The 17572-nt window shown below is 41.4% G+C and overlaps 1 protein-coding gene and 1 pseudogene across 2 annotated transcripts in view; one reads left to right on the forward strand and one right to left on the reverse strand.

Annotated features, from left to right (window-relative positions):
- The window catches only part of CHD7 (chromodomain helicase DNA binding protein 7), a 191004-nt gene that overhangs the window by 169553 nt on the left and 3879 nt on the right, over positions 1 to 17572 (reverse strand). The gene's annotated exons all lie outside the window — the stretch shown is intronic.
- LOC140620363 (large ribosomal subunit protein eL32-like) lies at positions 3563 to 4131 on the forward strand (annotated as a pseudogene).

The following is a 17572-nucleotide window of genomic DNA, read 5'->3' on the forward strand; positions in this document are numbered from 1 at the left end:
CAGCATACCATAACAACATTAGTAACTGCTCATTTTAATGAATGCTAGTATGTGCCAGGCATTGAAGAAGGTATGAACTCCATTTTACAAGTGAGGAAACTGAAACACGGAGGTTAATTAACTTGTTCAAGGTCCTAAAGGTAGTTAAGTTGTTGGAACTGGGTTTTAAACCCAGGTCATCTGATTCCAGAGCTCTTGGCTTTAACCTTTATACCGTGCTACTTTTCTGATCTCTAACTGTGCCTTTAAGAAATCTTTAAATTGTCATCATTTTATCTGCAGTTTTTCTTTCTTATGGCTGGTGGAGGAGGAAGCTCTGAGGTCACTGTAACAGGTCCACATTTGGGTTTGAAGAAGTCTACCTAACCTGAATTCTTTATATACTGGCCTCACACTATCTGATGCAAGATCCTCTTAAATTATCCTAGATACAAAGATATTAAAAGGGGTCCTTCCTTGCATTTTTATTACTGAGAAATTAGATTTTAAACTTCTTATAAACAAGAACCACTCATTTTACTACTTTTCCATATGTAAAATGTGGGCACTAGCCTCGTACAAAGCTCGGAATCTATACTCAAATACCTGATTGTTTGTCAAGTTAGATTTTTAGTGGTTAACAGTACATTGCTTGTTTTCCTGTGACTTTTAATAGATTTTGGCATCAGTCTTGTGGAATAGTCTCGGTGACACTGTTTTATGGTACCCAATGTGTTGACAGCAGTCTGGCAGATTAACACCACAAAAAGTTGCCCACTGTCTGCTTACATTAGGTCCAGTAGCCAAGCAGGGTCATGATGAAATACCTGATTCATGAGTCTATCTCTGCTGTACTCTATGTGCTATTCGCAACGTATGGAGCAAGGTGGGTTAGAGGTGGCACCAGGTGTGACTAAAGTGACATATAACTGTGAAATCTTTCTGCTCAAGATTAGAAGCTTAGGTTCCAATTTCAGATACATTCAGTTGATATTCCTTTCTGTTCAGCAAGCAAAACTGAAAAATACAAATAACTGTGAACTGAAGGTTTCCTGATTTTTTACTCACTTATCTAATCACTTCCAACACGTAATTTTCTTCCACATTTCAATACACCAGAAATAGGTCTGTCTTACAACTGATAACATCTTAGATTTGATGAAATAAAATAATAAAACAATTGCATATATATCCTGGATTCTATGATTTTGAAGTTTATATTACCATCAACTCATAATTAACTTAGATGACAATGTTAACAACTTGTCTCTGTTCTTCCTTTTCCAATTCTCCTGTTTGCCGTAGAAGATATAAGAATGTGAGATAAATGCAAGGTAACATAACTTGAAGGAGACAAAAGCTTTGAAGCTACTTTATTCTAAGTGCAAAGCTGTTACCCTCCTGTGAAGAAAATAGAGCCTGAAAGTTTCTCTAGGCTGCATGCAGCCCAAATGTTTCTTCTACGAGAAAGACACAATTCCAAGGTGAAAGAGTTCCAGATGCTAAAGTCTTCCTACTAACTTACATCAACTTGCTCCAAGACACAATAAGCCTTTTAACTCAAGCTCAAAAACCTCAAGGGCTTTCTCCTCCACCTCCCAAATATCAAAATCATGCTCACATATTTAAACAATTAGGTGAGACGTACAGAAGCTAGCACTAAATATGTCTGAAATTTGAGTGCTAAATGTGCAGTTAATATTAACCAAATTCAGATCCCATCTATAGAAATGTTTTTAAAGATGATTCTTGTTTTCAAGGGGAAAAGAAAAAGATGATTCTTGTTTTCTTTGACTTCAGAAAACTTAAAAAGGGGAGTAGAAAGTGTTGTTTAAATTCAACTTATGGCAGAACAAAATTTCTTTGGGATAGAAAAAAAATAAGCCAATTATTGGTAAGTGATCTAGAAAAAAGAAAAACCCAAGAGGAAGAAGTTGGGAGTGCTTGTTTCAAAAATATAACCAGCTAACATTATTTTTTCCAGAAGATTTCCCTGGCTATACCACAAAACACTGAAATATTGTTAGTCCTTCTTTCCGTATAAGGTACCGGATAGCTTCTTGGTGGTTACTGCTTTTCCTGATTATAAAAATATCTTTCAGTTCAAAAAAATAAAAAGATTAAAATAAGAACCACTTGCAATCTAAGTAACTAACATTTACTGAGTGCTAACAATACACAAAACACTGTGTGAATTATTTTAAATGCACTGTTACATTAATCTAAATAAGCCCAGGAGATAAGTACTATTATCATCCCCTTGTTACAACAAAAACCTGAATCTTAGATAAGTTTTAAAAATTTGCCTATGGTCATAGAGCTAATTAAGTCACTTGTCCAAAAGTCACATAGCCAATAAGCTGTTAGAGATTCAAACCAGATCTATGTAACTCTGGAATTTGAGCTTTTAACTAAGTGAAACTGCCAATTTCTGAAACCACTCATTTTTTTTTTAATTGATGTATTTTCCCTGTAGTCTTTTTCTATGCTTATAATTTAATTTGTATAAAATTGGGACCGCAGTTAATATTATTTCATACCCTATTCTTACACGCTTTATGTTTTTTTAAAAATATGATCTGTAATGCTTGTACAATATTCTAATATATAACACAAATTTAACCACTAGCAATTTTTCCACTCAGAAAAAATGCTGCAACTTCTTACTCATCATGGCTGACTGCACTTCAGATTTTTCCTTAGGATACACAGCTGATAACTTCAATGGCCATTTATAAACATCTTGAGACATAGAATCTCCAATTAAAAAAAAAAAAAAAAAAAGAATCTCCAATTTTGTTTTAAAATATTTGTGTTGGGACACCTGGGTGGCTCAGCGGTTGAGCATCTGCCTTCCACTCAGGGCTTGATCCTGGATTCCCAGGATTGGGTCCCACATCGGGCTCCCTGCATGGAGCCTGCTTCTCCCTCTGCCTGTGTCTCTGCCTCTCTCTGTGTTTCTCATGAATAAAATAAAATCTTAAAAATAAATAAATAAATAATAAATACAATATTTGTGTTTACTGCACTTCAGACAGTACTGAGACTGCAAGTTTCACCATTATTCTGCCAGCATCAAGAGTATTTAATTTTTACTTATTTGACAAGGAGGAAAAAAGTATCTCATTTTATTTTTTTTTTAATTTTTATTTATTTATGATAGTCTCACAGAGAGAGAGAGAGAGAGGCAGAGACACAGGCAGAGGGAGAAGCAGGCTCCATGCACCAGGAGCCCGACGTGGGATTCGATCCCGGGTCTCCAGGATCGCGCCCTGGGCCAAAGGCAGGCGCCAAACCGCTGCGCCACCCAGGGATCCCAAAAGTATCTCATTTTAATCTGCATTTCTTTTATTACTCCACAATCTGAAAATTTTCATGTTTAGTGGCAATTGAATTTTCTTCTATGTGTTACCCACTGATACCTTTTACTGCTTTTCCATTGTGCTCCAATTGGTTCTTTGCTGTATTCTCTCATAGAAAATGCTCAGGTGTCTTTTTAATGATGCACACAGACATACACAGAGTAGATGAAGTATAAAACACGAGATTGTTCTTCCTAATGTTGAAACACATACATTTAAAAGAAAGTTGACTCTCTTCCTCGGCGCCGCCTGCGGAGGTGGCAGCCATCGATCACTGGGCATCATGGCTGCCCTCAGACCTCTGGTGAAGCCCAAGACCGTTAAAAAGAGGACCAAGAAGTTCATCCGGCACCAGTCAGACCGATATGTCAAAATTAAGCGCAACTGGCGGAAACCCAGAGGCATTGACAATAGGGTACGCAGAAGATTCAAGGGCCAAATCTTGATGCCCAACATTGGTTACGGGAGCAACAAGAAAACAGCACATGCTGCCCAGTGGCTTCCGGAAGTTCCTAGTCCACAACGTCAAGGAGCTTGAAGTGCTGCTGATGTGCAACAAATCTTATTGTGCAGAGATTGCTCACAATGTATCCTCCAAGAACCTGCAAAGCCATTGTGGAAAGAGCAGCCCAGCTGGCCATCAGAGTCACCAATCCCAATGCCAGGCTGCGTAGCGAAGAAAATGAATAAACAGCTTATGTGCGCGTCATATTTGTGTTAATAAAACCATAAAACTACAAAATAAATAAATAAATAAATAAATAAATAAATAAATAAATAAATAAATAAACGAACGAACGAACGAACGAACGTTGAGGGGCGCCTGGGTGGCTCAGTTGGTTAAGTGTCTGCCTTGGGTTCAGGTTGTGTTCCAAGGGTCCTGGGATGGAGCCCCACATCAGGCTCCCTGCTCAGCAGAGAATCTGCTTCTCCCTCTCCCCATTGCCTGCCCTTGTCCCTACTTGTGCTCTGTGTGTGTGTGCCAAATAAATATATAAAATCTTTAAAATAATAAAAATCTAAAAAAAATAAAGCTGAACTAGAATAAACCAGTGAACTTCAGTCTGTAGTACTGTATTTGTATTGGCCTTCTTACAGACGCCTAAATTACCATCATGCTGTTTTGACTCTAAATGAGTAATATTAATATTCTATAGGATGCTGTCATGTTATTCTGACCCATGCAGTAAAGGACATTTACAAAAATAAAGTCAAGCTACATATGAAAATAATTCCAAAAAGGGACCCCTGGGTGGCTCAGTGGTTGACTACCTTGCCTTTGGCTAAGGTCATGATCCTGGGATCCTCAGGTCCCGGGATCGAGTCCCACATCAGGCTCCCCATGGGAAGCCTGCTTTTCCCTCTGCCTATGTCTCTGCCTCTCTCTCTCTCTCTCTCACGAATAAACAAAATCTTAAAAAAAAAAAAAATAGTTCCAAAATCATCTTGATAAGATCCTTTTATTTAAAACAATGAACAAACAAAAAAGGCTTAATATTTTGCCATTTCTTGACCTGCAAGTTGTACGACTTCATCAGTTCAGTAGTTTTACTTTGGAAACTTTCTAACATGATCATTTTTTTTTCGTTTTATACATCTTACACTGCTCAAGTGTTTTCTATTTCTCAATCTAATCTAAGCTCAGAATCTCAAACCTAAGTTCTCATGGAGGCCAGTCCTAGCTCCACACCAAGCCCCCTGCAGTGACTGGTTCCCCTCCCCCTCTGCACCCCCAGTCTCCACCTCTCCTCTCCAACGTCCCCTTAGTGTCCCCTTAGTCAGGGCTCACCTCGGCTGGCTGCCCAACTCCAACTGCTCTGACTTTTTGCCTCTAGTCCCTCTTCAACTGCAATCCATCACATGTTGCCAAACTAACCTTTCAACTCCATTCCATCACGTAATGGGAGTCAGGATCTAACACTCTGAACTTCCAATTTCGCCATAGCCCACACCCTCCTTGTCTATCCAAACCCTGCTCCTTTCTTCCTGACCAACTCTGATCCTCCCAGAGCCAGACGGCCATACTTGGCCACGCTCAGCCACACCGGACTGACCCAGGGGCAGCGAGGAGGAGGGGACAGGTCCACAGCAGTGGCTGTGTCCTCCTCCAGCTCCTATTTTCCTGGGAAGGGCCCTGGGCATCAAAGTGCCCTGTGCTGGCCCCTGCAGGCTGCTCTCGGCTGGCCCACCCGTTCCTTGCCAGGACCCTTTGCTGACAGTGTCTCCCGTGATTTTGTTTGTGTTATTTGTCAGCTATCTCAAGCTACCAAAAGGCAGTGCAAGCCAGATCTCATGGTTTCCTTCTCCATTCCCAAGCCCTGCACTGGCTGCTTCCAGGTGTTACTAGGCCGACAGCATCACACCTTTTAGCACTTAATTGCACACTGTGCTGTCCTGTTCCACATTGTCATATGTGGGTTAATCTCACTTCCTAGCTATGGATAACAATTTCAGTACCTCCCACAGAACTAATCATTCTACATGGGCACACCTTCACAAACATCTAAGTCATATGAAAAAGACAACAAAAATATTCTGAAGGTCTGCATCCTCATAATTCTATTACCTTTGAAAGGAGTTCATGAGAATAACAGCTTTCACCAGGCACGTTCCAGATTTCCAAAAACCAAAGAGATTTTATTATAAACCTCACACAGAAATTGCCATTTTCTCTTTAGAGATGTAAATCTGAAAACATTATTGAATTTTTCCCTGCCGTTACTGGCCATGTCTTTGCATTCATTAAAGTCTTTCCTAGAATTGACTTGGGTACAGCCCTTTATGTAAAAGCTCACAGTGACATGAATTCAGATAGGTCCAGCTTTCTGTAACCCATTCCTAAAAGCCTGATGAACTCACAGCGAGCTCATAAGTCAGGCATCCTCCTGGGTTCTGGTGTTACTGAATGGTTCCTCATGCCACCATCACCCACTCCAGTAGGTACTTAGGTCATGCTCACTTCAGCAAGCAATTTTCTCCCAAAAGGATTTCAGGAGCCACTTTAACAGTTTCCCTCCAACACAATATTAGAATATGGACATTACCGCGCACTGGATTAACCCACAGTGAATCGTAAGTACCAAATCAAAACAACGCCACCATGGAGAAACACGTTTGGATCAAATGCCAAGACCATGGCAATGGGGTCTGAGGAGGTCAGAATAACTCTCACCTCCTCTTCCCCACCCACGTTCTGAACTAACTGGGAGACAGCCAAGCAAGAGGAGCCGCCTGCCACCCTGCCACGGAGAAGGCCGGCAAGGCCTCAGGCACAGGCACAAGGCCTGGCGCCGCCTGCGCTTGTCAGGCCCAGCTGCACACGGAGGCCTCTCTCTGGAGGCCGCCGCGCAAGGAGCAGCAGGGCCCGCGCTCTGCGGGAAGCCGCGCCCCAGAGCAGGCTCCCTCTGAACTCCCGGGGCGGTGTGTGGGATGCTGGATGCCAGCGGGGGCCACCAGGCACAGAAGGTAGACGCGGACGCGGGTTACTGCTCTGCTCTCCTTCAGGGCAAGCAACAAGGGCGGGCTGGGCCTGTGCTCTAATGGCCGAGCAGGCATCCCGGAGAGTGCGCTATAGTGGAAGAAGCAGGGATGCCGGGGCACAAGGCTGGGGCACCTCCAAGAGAAGGAGGCAGCCAGGATCTGGGGAGCCAGGAACTGCTGACGTTCAGTGCAGGCATCAGGTGGAGAGTTGGGATCCAAGAGAAAGAGCTGCTTTCGGGTTTTCGGGACTTTGCTATGCTTCGGCAGAAAGGAGGAGACGTGAGGAAGACTTAGGTTTTAGACCAGATGGGGACATTAAATTAAGGACAGAAGTATGAGAGACGTGCCAGAAACAAAAACATAGACTCAAGAGTTCCTCGTGTAGAAACGAGAGCTGAGGCCGTGGGCCGGACCTAGACCCAAGAGCAGACCAAGGCGGAAACCCTAAGAGCAGGTTGTCCGCAGGGAGAGGACAGAGAGGACGGATGGTTAGTGGGCGCTGAGCCGGAGAGGGAGGGAGGAGGTGAGAGACGGCCTCCACGCCGAGGCCTGCTTTCACCCTCTCAACGTGAGCACCGTGTCTCTTCTGCAGAATTACACTAACAAGTCCTCACAGACAGCACTAGCCCACTCGCCAAATTACATTTTGAGAGGACTCTCATTTTAAAGTTATTACATGCCCTTGGAAACGATACTGGCTCGCACTGGGCTGCCCAAAAATAGTACTGCAGCGTGTTAACCTATTCGTCTCTCATACCTCCACCGCAGAAACTGGAACTACACATAAAACAAATGTTTAATTATTCTGTGGCAGGAAAGAAAATGAAATGTAACAACTAAATACTAAACAACCTACTCCCTCTCCTATTTAACGCCACCTTTAAAGTGTACTATGCTTTTAAACTCTTAACCCATATGTCCATCTTCACCTTTCCTACGAACTGGCTTGTCAAATAGCAACTATACTTCACTCATTTGCATGTAAGAGAATAAACAGTAGTTGCAACATTGAAAAAAACATTGTAAGAATATATCAGTTGGATTTCCTTTTTTCTAAATTGTTTTGTATTTCCCAGGTATACCCATTGTGTAACTAATACATCTGTCTAAATGTGTAGTTTTTTTAGAGTGTGTCAGAAACACCTAGAAAAAAGAGCAGATTTTAGATGGCCCACAGAGATTCCGATTCAGTAGGATGGGAGTGGGGGAACCTGCATTTTTAAAGGCACCCCAAATGACTGTGTTAATGGTAAAGCATAACAAGTATCTCTTTTATTAGTTATTCTAATCTTACCACATGAACTTTTAAAATAACAACATAAAATTTTAAAAATCACTGAAATAGACTCATTTTATGGGTCTCTGGAAGAAAACATGAAAAAGCTACCTCAGCCCAGCTCACCACTCTACTCTTCCTTAAAGACCAACAGATGCATTAGTTCTGCAAAGCAACCTTATATACCTTCTGAATCCTGGCAAGGTAGGGGGCGGAAGGCTGAAGGCAGAAAGGAGGAGTAAAAACATTGTTAAAAAGCTGCATTTCTGCCCCTAGAATGATGGACGAGTGTTCTTACCTGCAACCTTCTCAAAGCAGTGAGAAAAGAGAAAGGTGGAGTTCCCTTCACAAAGGAGAACATTGGGAGAGTAAGAAATACACAAGTCAGTTTCACAGGGATACGAATTAATGCTGTCGTGCTTTGAATCATTTGAATCATTGACCCATTTTCTCACCTCTAGCCTAGCAGGTGAAACAAGTCAAATCTCTTAGCTGGCCAAGCAGTCATTTTTAGAGAAGGCAAAGGTAATAAACAGTCATTTTTCAGGTCTGCCAAGGGAAGACATTATTATTATTATCATCACAGCAGTGACCCATAAAGGAAAATACCAATGATGTGGGCATTTCCCGAGGTTCTGAAAAACCTGAGCCACAGAGGATGGCAAGCAACCATTCTGCTCGCAAAAGCCTGGGTTTCCATGCAGCATCTTGGACAGCACACTGCCTTTCACTCACCACATAGAGACAGTCAAACAACACTACGACACACACTTGCCAGCTGCAGCACAGTGGCACCGCCTGCCAGCCAGCAAGTCAGCGCCAGCAGTGTCACCACCGGTGGGCTCAACCGTGTGGGGAAATTACCCGACTATGCTACTGTACTGTGTCCTTACAAATGTATTTGACAGCACATAAGACAGAGTCCTCCTTATCCTGCTGGACTCTAGCAGCTAAATGGAAGGGCTCTCAGCAGCCCGTACTAGCCACAGAGTTCCTTCTAAACAGCCCAGGTGTTTATTTTTGTTTTTTAATGAGAAGGAAAATGGAAAATTTAAAAATGTTAATTCTAATGATAAACCCAGCTCCGAAACTTAACACAACCAAGACAAAAATTTAAATTGCAATCGTACAAAAAATGGTAAAACTTGTTTCAACTAGAGGCTCACTGTTTTTAAGCTAGTCAACAGTTTCTTCAGTTGTAAAGGGGGAAAAAAACTGCAAACATGAAGACGATCTAGAAACCGATCACCATAGAATATTTCTATGAGGCAAAGTAGTATTAGCATTTTGGACTTTTTCTTTTCCTTTTAAAACTCCTCTAAAAAAAGAAACACACATCTACCCCATAACACACAAGTCTACTGATGTATATACATTTGAATTCTATACCTATTTAAACCATGCAGTGTATGGTTGGAGAAGATGGCCTGCTGCCTTGCAAGTTAGAAGAAGAAGATTACAAGAAGGACACATATTCACCCAAAATAATGCATCTATGAAGAACAAGGGACTGTGAGCCTAAGTCTTGTCCTGGTTCCTGCCTAGGCAATGCAAGTCCTATGAAATGAGGAAAAGATGTTAAGTGAATTACATCCTGGATAAACACTGGGAAGGAACGTTCAGGGAAGCCAATTCTATAGCAAGCCGAATACTCTGATGTTGGCTCTATCTTGGACTGGTAAACAAAAACAGGGCTGAGACACCAGTAAGTCTCGCAACGAGCATATGTCTTATTAGGTTGAAAGCATTCACAATTAATACAACATCTGAGGAAAAGAAACTTCACTGACTACAATCCATTAATAGACAACTTTCTGCCTCTCGATTTCTCTCCAGGAGGCAACCTTCCAAAGCAAAGGTATGTAAGATCTTGATAAACTCATTCTATCCTTCTAAGGACTACTACATCTGTTTGATGGAACCATCCAAAGCAACTTCTGCAGAGAGGTTAATGCCACAGGCTACTCAATGAGCCTATCCTGATTTGCACCCCAACTCCACCTCCAACAGTTGTGATTTGGGGAAAATTCATTAAACAATCTCTAGAATTCCATTCCCTCACCTATAAATGGCAAGTATTGTTCCTACCTCAGCATTTTCTGTTGTTTTAAGATTTTATTTATTTGAGAGGGAGAGGGACAAAGAGAGAGGGAGAAGCAGACTCCCTGTCCAACAGGGAGTGCAGGGACCCTAGCCCAGGACCTCAGGATCACAACCCAAGCCAAAGTCAGACGTTTAACAGACTAAGCCACCCAGGCACCCCTCTACCTCAGCGTTTCGGTTAATCCTACTTCAGGATTCAGTGAAACCAGTTCATGTAAATAAGGAGTTTAGCAAAATGTGAACTCACAAAAAGTCCATGCTCTGTAAACGTTAGCTACTGACATCAAGCCCTTAGAGTCAGTCACGTTAAGAAACCTTTTTTTTTTTTTAAGAAACTTTGATTTTGATACAATTTCCCAACCTGCAGTAAAGATGTAAGAACAGTACAAGGAACTCCCATGCATCCATATTTATCAACTGTTTACATTTTGCCTGACCATCCCAGAGCCTTACCCTTCCAGAGCAAGGGAACCCTCCTCATTCTCTTGTGGCTACTTCAAGCCCTGGCCCCAAATCTACTTTCACTTTAGATGCCATCTTATTTCTTCCTTAAGTAATAAGGAGAACTTGGAGAGGACAGGACTGAATTCAATGTTCAGCAACTTGAAGACCAAAAGCTACAGATTGTGAGAACACCCTATAGCTCTCCAGTCTGAACTGGGAATTTATAATACTCCAGAACTGACTAAGTATGCCCACACAAGTGACTGTCCAAGATAACACCATCCAGCATTTTTGGAGAAGCACAGGCTTGGGGGAAAGAAGGAACTAACTGGTTTGCTGGCAGGACAGCCACCATTTAGGCTGCAGACAGGTATCTCACAGCTCAAAGGAACTAGTCCTATGATAACTCAGCTGTCTCTCAGTAACCAATATGAAGTTAGCTAAATAACATCTAGTTATACACCAGGACAAGGGCACATGTAATTTTATGTCTACACCTGAGGAAAAGTGAAAATGTTATGGTCAATCACTACTATAGGCCACTCATTATTTTCTAGTCATAATTTAGAATTATGGGGATTTTTTAAAGTAAAAATAAAATCAAGATACATGGTTTGATAAGCTCAATGATTAAGAGTGAGCTAATAATAATAACTATCAAAACAATAGTAACTATTCAATACATAGACCACATGCTATACCAAGTGCTTTAGGTAAAGTATCTCACTTAACCCTGGGTAGGTAGATTCACCCTCTGATCCATCTGATATCAGAACTCAAGTTCTCAGCCACCACAGAATAAAACCTCCATAAGAACAAATGTTCTGGGCAGTCCGGTGGCTCAGCGGTTTAGCGCTGCCTTCAGTCCAGGGCATGATCCTGGAGACCCGGGATCAAGTCCCATGTTGGGCTTCCTGCATGGAGCCTACTTCTCCCTCTGCCTGTGTCTCTGCCTCTCTCTCTGTATCTCTCATGAATAAAGAAAAATCTTTAAAAAAAAAAAAAAAAAAAAAGAACAAATGTTCTGGGGCACCTGGGTGGCTCAATGGTTGAGCATCTGCCTTTGGCTCAGGTCCTGATCCGGGGTCCTGGGATCGAGTCCCACATCGGGCTCCCCGCAGGAAGCCTGCTTCTCCCTCAGCCTGTGTCTCTGCCTCTCTCTGTGTTTCTCATAAATAAATAGATAAAATCTTAAAAAAAAAAAAAAAAAAAAAAAGAACAAATGTTCTCACCTCCAAGGGAGAGGAAAGGCATGAGGAGTTAAAGGCACGGGACCCAGTCATTTTAGGGGCCAAGACATATGGCTTCACAAATACAGCAGCACAGACGGAGGAAGTGTGGACAGAAATAACCTGGACTGATTGGATACAGCAAGAGGGTATCATATAGGATTACAGGGTGTTGCCAGTATTTTTAACAGACCTTTGCCTTTTAAGACACAAATGATGGTCTCAGAGCTGGTTGAGGACACAACCGAGCAAGATGCTTACACATGCAGTTTCTGGACACTGGCCAATCTAGATTCAAATTCCTCCTCCATCACTTGCTAGAATTGTAAGGCCCTGGGCAATTTAACCTCTCAACCCAGGTCTCCTCATCTATAAAATGGAGATGACAATTCTACTTATTTCCTAGGTTCTGATAGGTAAATGAAACAATCCATTAAAACACTTGGCATAATGTCTCCTTGACTGGAAATGCTCAATAACTAACCATTGGTTAGTACCTATGGGTTATTACTGTTATATGTAATGCTGTTTTGTTATTTCTACACCATTTCAGCTGATTGCTCCAATACATATGTAATAGAAAAATAAAAGTTTATTAATTTATTTTTATTTTTTTTAATTTTTTATTTATTTATGATAGTCACACACACAGAGAGAGAGAGAGAGAGAGAGAGAGGCAGAGACATAGGCAGAGGGAGAAGCAGGCTCCATGCACCGGGAGCCCGACGTGGGATTCGATCCCGGGTCTCCAGGATCGCGCCCTGGGCCAAAGGCAGGTGCTAAACCACTGCGCCACCCAGGGATCCCAAGTTTATTAATTTAATCAAGATTTTTAAAATCTCAAGATGAGTCTGCATGATTTTTCTGACAAGATCAATACACCTGCAATTGGCCAAAGCAAAATTCCCAGTGCAAAACAAGGTCAAGTACACAAGAATATAAAATACTGCAATAGAGAGGTTTCAAAAAAGTTCACCTTGAGGATACGGGCTTAACAGTTTCAATATGTTAGTCCCATCCATAAATAAAGTAATTTCTAGACCCATACACTTTAAAACACATCACCAACCAAGGCATATTTTTGATTGTACACCTGTGCTCAAATTGATTTTATTATTCACTTAGTGCAATGGCAGGAACTACCTTGGAAACTAAAGCATGCTTAGAATTCTATAAAGGACTTTTACTACTTGCCTCTTAGTGTCACGTTAAAGATAACAGTTGTTGGGTGTGTTTAAATAATAGTACACTCGCTAATTATATTTTAAATATCAACAGAACAGATTCTGCTACGGATATCTTACAGAATAGAAGAACAAAAGTGGACTCTTTAAAAGATTAAAGCAGCCCCCCGGCTTGCCATGGAACTAAGGGGAAAAAATTAATTACTGAAGTATCATGTATCCTTTACCAGACCTACTGCAACTAGAGTGTGAAAATCTCTATTTTAAGCGATGGATACCAGGGAGAGTATATGACATGTCAGAACTAACACAGGTGTCTAATTCCCTGCCTTTCCCTACACAAAGTCTCAATGTGGCAATCCAGGTCCCAGTTGTCCACATGATGACGATGGCTCTCTGCGTGACCTGCCCCCCCATCCCACCCCATACATGAGATACACGGTGGAAAACTCAAACCTGCTATCTCATTGGCCTTGTGGGGTGGAGGTGGGAGGGGGCAGGATAAATAAACATCCTCTTTATTCTTCCACTAAAACCCACATCACAGGAACCTGTGTGCAGCTTTCCATTTAGTGTCTACACCTCTGAAAAGACAATGATTTCTTAAACTGTAAGAATACACTGTTGATGAGACCAGACAAGGAAATCTATTTTTTAAAGTTTTTCAAAAACCTGGAACTACCAAGTTGAAGAAATAGCGTAATAAGTAAATTGCCGCAGAGTAGCTGACAACAGTCTATCAGAAGGTTGAGTAAGCATGTCAAGCTTTTCTACTATTCCACCGCAGGTAACATACCACTCCTGGGTTTTAAACTTATCCAAATAATCGCTCATAACAACTAGAAGTAAAATTTTCAGATGAAGCATGTCCTTACGATCAAAGTCCCTAAATTTGCCTGTGAAGCCACACAATCTTGCCTACCCTGAATGAGACAGGAAGAACTCTAGTAGACTTGAACATGTCACAGTGTCCACCAGAGAAGCCTATAGGGATCAAAGTCCACGTAAGCATCTTTGACATCAACCCCCTACCCAAAGGCAGTGAGTCCCAGGAAGGATGTCTGTATGCACACCGAGATCAAAGTCTGATTTATAACCAAAATAAATGGGTAATATTGTTACTTACATAAACTAACACAAAAATACAGACATTTCCCTCAAAAACTATTTCAAGATAAATGTTCAGGATTTTCATAATTTACCTTATTAGAAGCTTTTCTCGATTTATCAGTTAGCATCTCTTACTTGCTACCAACCATGCAGTATATAGTCCACTTTCTATAATAATTGAACAAAATGGCTTTTAAGATAATTTACACCACAAAGTTATACATCCTCGACTGAAAAATAAGTAAATATTCTGACCCAGGATGGTATTTTCTCCACAATTATTTAAGCATTGCATTCATTTCTACTATACCCATGTAGAACTGCAACCAGCTCCTAAAATACAACTAACACCCTTCACTGAGCACAGTGGGACCCACCGGCTATCTGCTGGAAACCCAAGCACCTTGTGTCAATACCTAACTAGCAACAGAAAGCCACCACCCACAATGTGGAAACACAGAAGAACAAAATGTGGCAAAGTCCAACCACCATAGGATTCTATTCTCAGTGTATGAGGAGCAAACTCCTACAGAGTGCTACATCATCTCAGGTAAGTCACAAAGTGCCATATATTTGGTAAATAGCAAAGGTTCCCGCCCCCCATTTTATCGACGCTCACCAGCACTCCTCAATGGACTCACTATTCACCATCTTTTTGGGGAAGCTAGCAAGTCATTTTGGAAAATTTTGGAACACCACTAGCAACAGAAAGAAAGCTGAGCTACTCCCTCAGTCGTACGCTGTAAGAACTGGTAGGTACCCTCCTCGAACCAGGTCCTCAACAGGTGCTCCCTGCCTCAGTGAACAGCATAGCATCACCAGCCAGTCAGCTAGGCACGCAGCGTGTATGCCAGAAACCTACATTCCTGGATACCTTCTCCCTGAGCAAATCTATTGAGTCCCTATTCATTGAGCCTCCTAAAGATTTCTCAGCCGGGTCCACATTACTCCATCCCCACAGCCACTACTTGGTCCAGACCATAACTGTTTCCCCTTCACATGGACCACAACAACAGCACATGGACCACAACAGCAGCTGGATGCCGTCCCTAACCCATTCCACCTCTTCTGCCCCACCCACCAACTCAATCTTCCTCAGAAAATAAGTCTGTTCATGTCAAATGCTGTGAAACACTCATCAGTGGCCCTGCAACTTCTTTGTAAATCCCCAATTCCAATATTCCATGGGCCCCACCCAAGCTGGCCTCTGCCTGTCTCCTGAGTCTCATCTAGCTCCTCTCTGTAGACCTCAAACACACGACCTCCCTGTAGCTTGGCTAATGCTACCCTCCTCTTGTAACACCATTTAGATGGCAGTGCTAAAGACACTTCCTAAGGGGTGATAGCCCAGACAGCTAGATGAACCCCCCAAAGTCACTCTCACTCCTCCAAATACGCACCACATAGCACCTAGAACAGTGCAGTTGCTTTATTTATGTTTTGTCTGGCTCTACCACGTCTTAGACCCACCCAGGTGTCTCGTGGCACCACAGCATTCCCAACACAGCACCTTTCAGGTGGCAGGTACCCAATGAATAGGTGAATTGATGAACAAGAAAAGAGATAAACCAGGAGAGCTGATCGTAGTCGAGTCATTTGCCCCTAGAGCCAAGCCTGACCCGTACAGCACTGTGGCGGTTAAAAGGGCCACTAAAGAAAGTGTCACCAATACCACACTGGCAGAAACAAGCAAGCCCAAGTACCAATCAGCCTTTGAGTGCCAAGCTATGCTTCTGTATTCCCATTCTACATTTTTTTTTAACAGAACCCTCTAAAAATACCCCGCTGACAAAACAATCATGTTTTCAGTCACCTAACGTTAGTTAAAAGGTACAGAAATCTAGTTACGGTAATGAATACAAGCTTCTAAAATGAAAACAGTAATCAAATCTTGGAATAATTATCTCTGCATTTTCCTAGATGGATAATCATAGTTTTACAAAAAACAAAAAACCTCCAAACCATCACATAGTAGAGACAAATAAATTATTATTGGCATAAAAACCCCTTTAAGAGCGATGTTAAATTCTTAAACCAAAGGTACTTTTGATCAGAACCTAAGGGGGAAAGATACTCTTCCAGAGGCAGCTCAGTCATCCAACAACAGCAGCAACAACAAAAAACCCAGTACCTCCCCTACACAGGCACCAAGCTAGGCACCTTGAAAACAGCCACGACCAAGACAGCTCAGCGCTAACTGGGTGACCAGCCAGAGGCAGCTCATCTAATTAATCTCTCTGGGCTTTAGTTTCTTAATCTGTAAAATGAGAAAGTTAGACCAGCTCTCTAAGGTTCTCTCACTCTAAATATCCATAAAGATTCACCACTGATTATAAGACAAATTTCTATTCGACAGTATCATGATGATTTCCTACTTCTGTTTATCATTTTCGTCACAAAGGTGTGGTCTCATTTAAGAATTTTATTGATGAAAGGAAAATATAAAAGAGCACTAGTAGAGTTTTTAATTACCTTCCCAGCTCCCGACTACCACCATAATCATCTATGGACTTCTGCCATAATTGCAAACCAATCTGAAATGCAACATGACATCTATTTTTTGTAGAAAAATTAAGTGATCATTTACTCCCAATTTCTCTTATACTTTAACATCATCTGTCATCGTTGAATATCAAAGGATTTTTTTTAAGAAGTAATACAAAACAATAAAGTTTTCTAGGGGGAAAAAAAGGAAAATTGTATCACCCAAGTAAAGCTATAATGGCTTTAGAAACCTGATAAGATACGACACTAAACTCCGAATTTCTAATGACATAAAAAGAAAATAGCTTTTTTTTTAAAGATACACAAACACGTCCATATGAATGGACAAGACAATGAAAGAGTCACACGGGGCCAACGTGTTCCTGACATCATCTCAACATCATCCATCTAGTTCACATCTAGAAACCATCTGAATACTGAAAGTAAATCACTTTCTTACAAAGTGGAAATTAAGGGTCTTTTTTTTTTTTTGTAGTCACTTTACTCAGCACTGACTAAGCATTTTTATTCTTGCAATGCCATATTTATAGATGTTTATAAGACGGTCAGTCATGTTGTGTGCTATCAAATCGGAAAGGCCATATATGGATAATAAAGGATGAAAGATAACTACTGCCTCCAAAGTTAATCTCAAAAGTTAAATGTGGGTATTTGGTTACTTAAAGAACTCTCTCTCCTACTCGACAGGAAACTCTCTGAGGGAAAGCACTGCCTCTTATTTGTCATTTATACACTGAAAGGCTTACCAATGATTGATTACTGAAACAAAGAGTAAATAAATGGATGGTAACTTACAGCAAGCCAACTTTCTTAAGCACGGGTAATAAAATGTAAGCCTAGGTATGAAACGACTACTCTAAACTTGGCACTTAGGTTGCTCTTAAGGGTCACACAGCTCAT

Source organism: Canis lupus, chromosome 28 (genome assembly GCF_048164855.1).
Source record: "Canis lupus baileyi chromosome 28, mCanLup2.hap1, whole genome shotgun sequence".
NCBI lineage: Eukaryota > Metazoa > Chordata > Mammalia > Carnivora > Canidae > Canis > Canis lupus.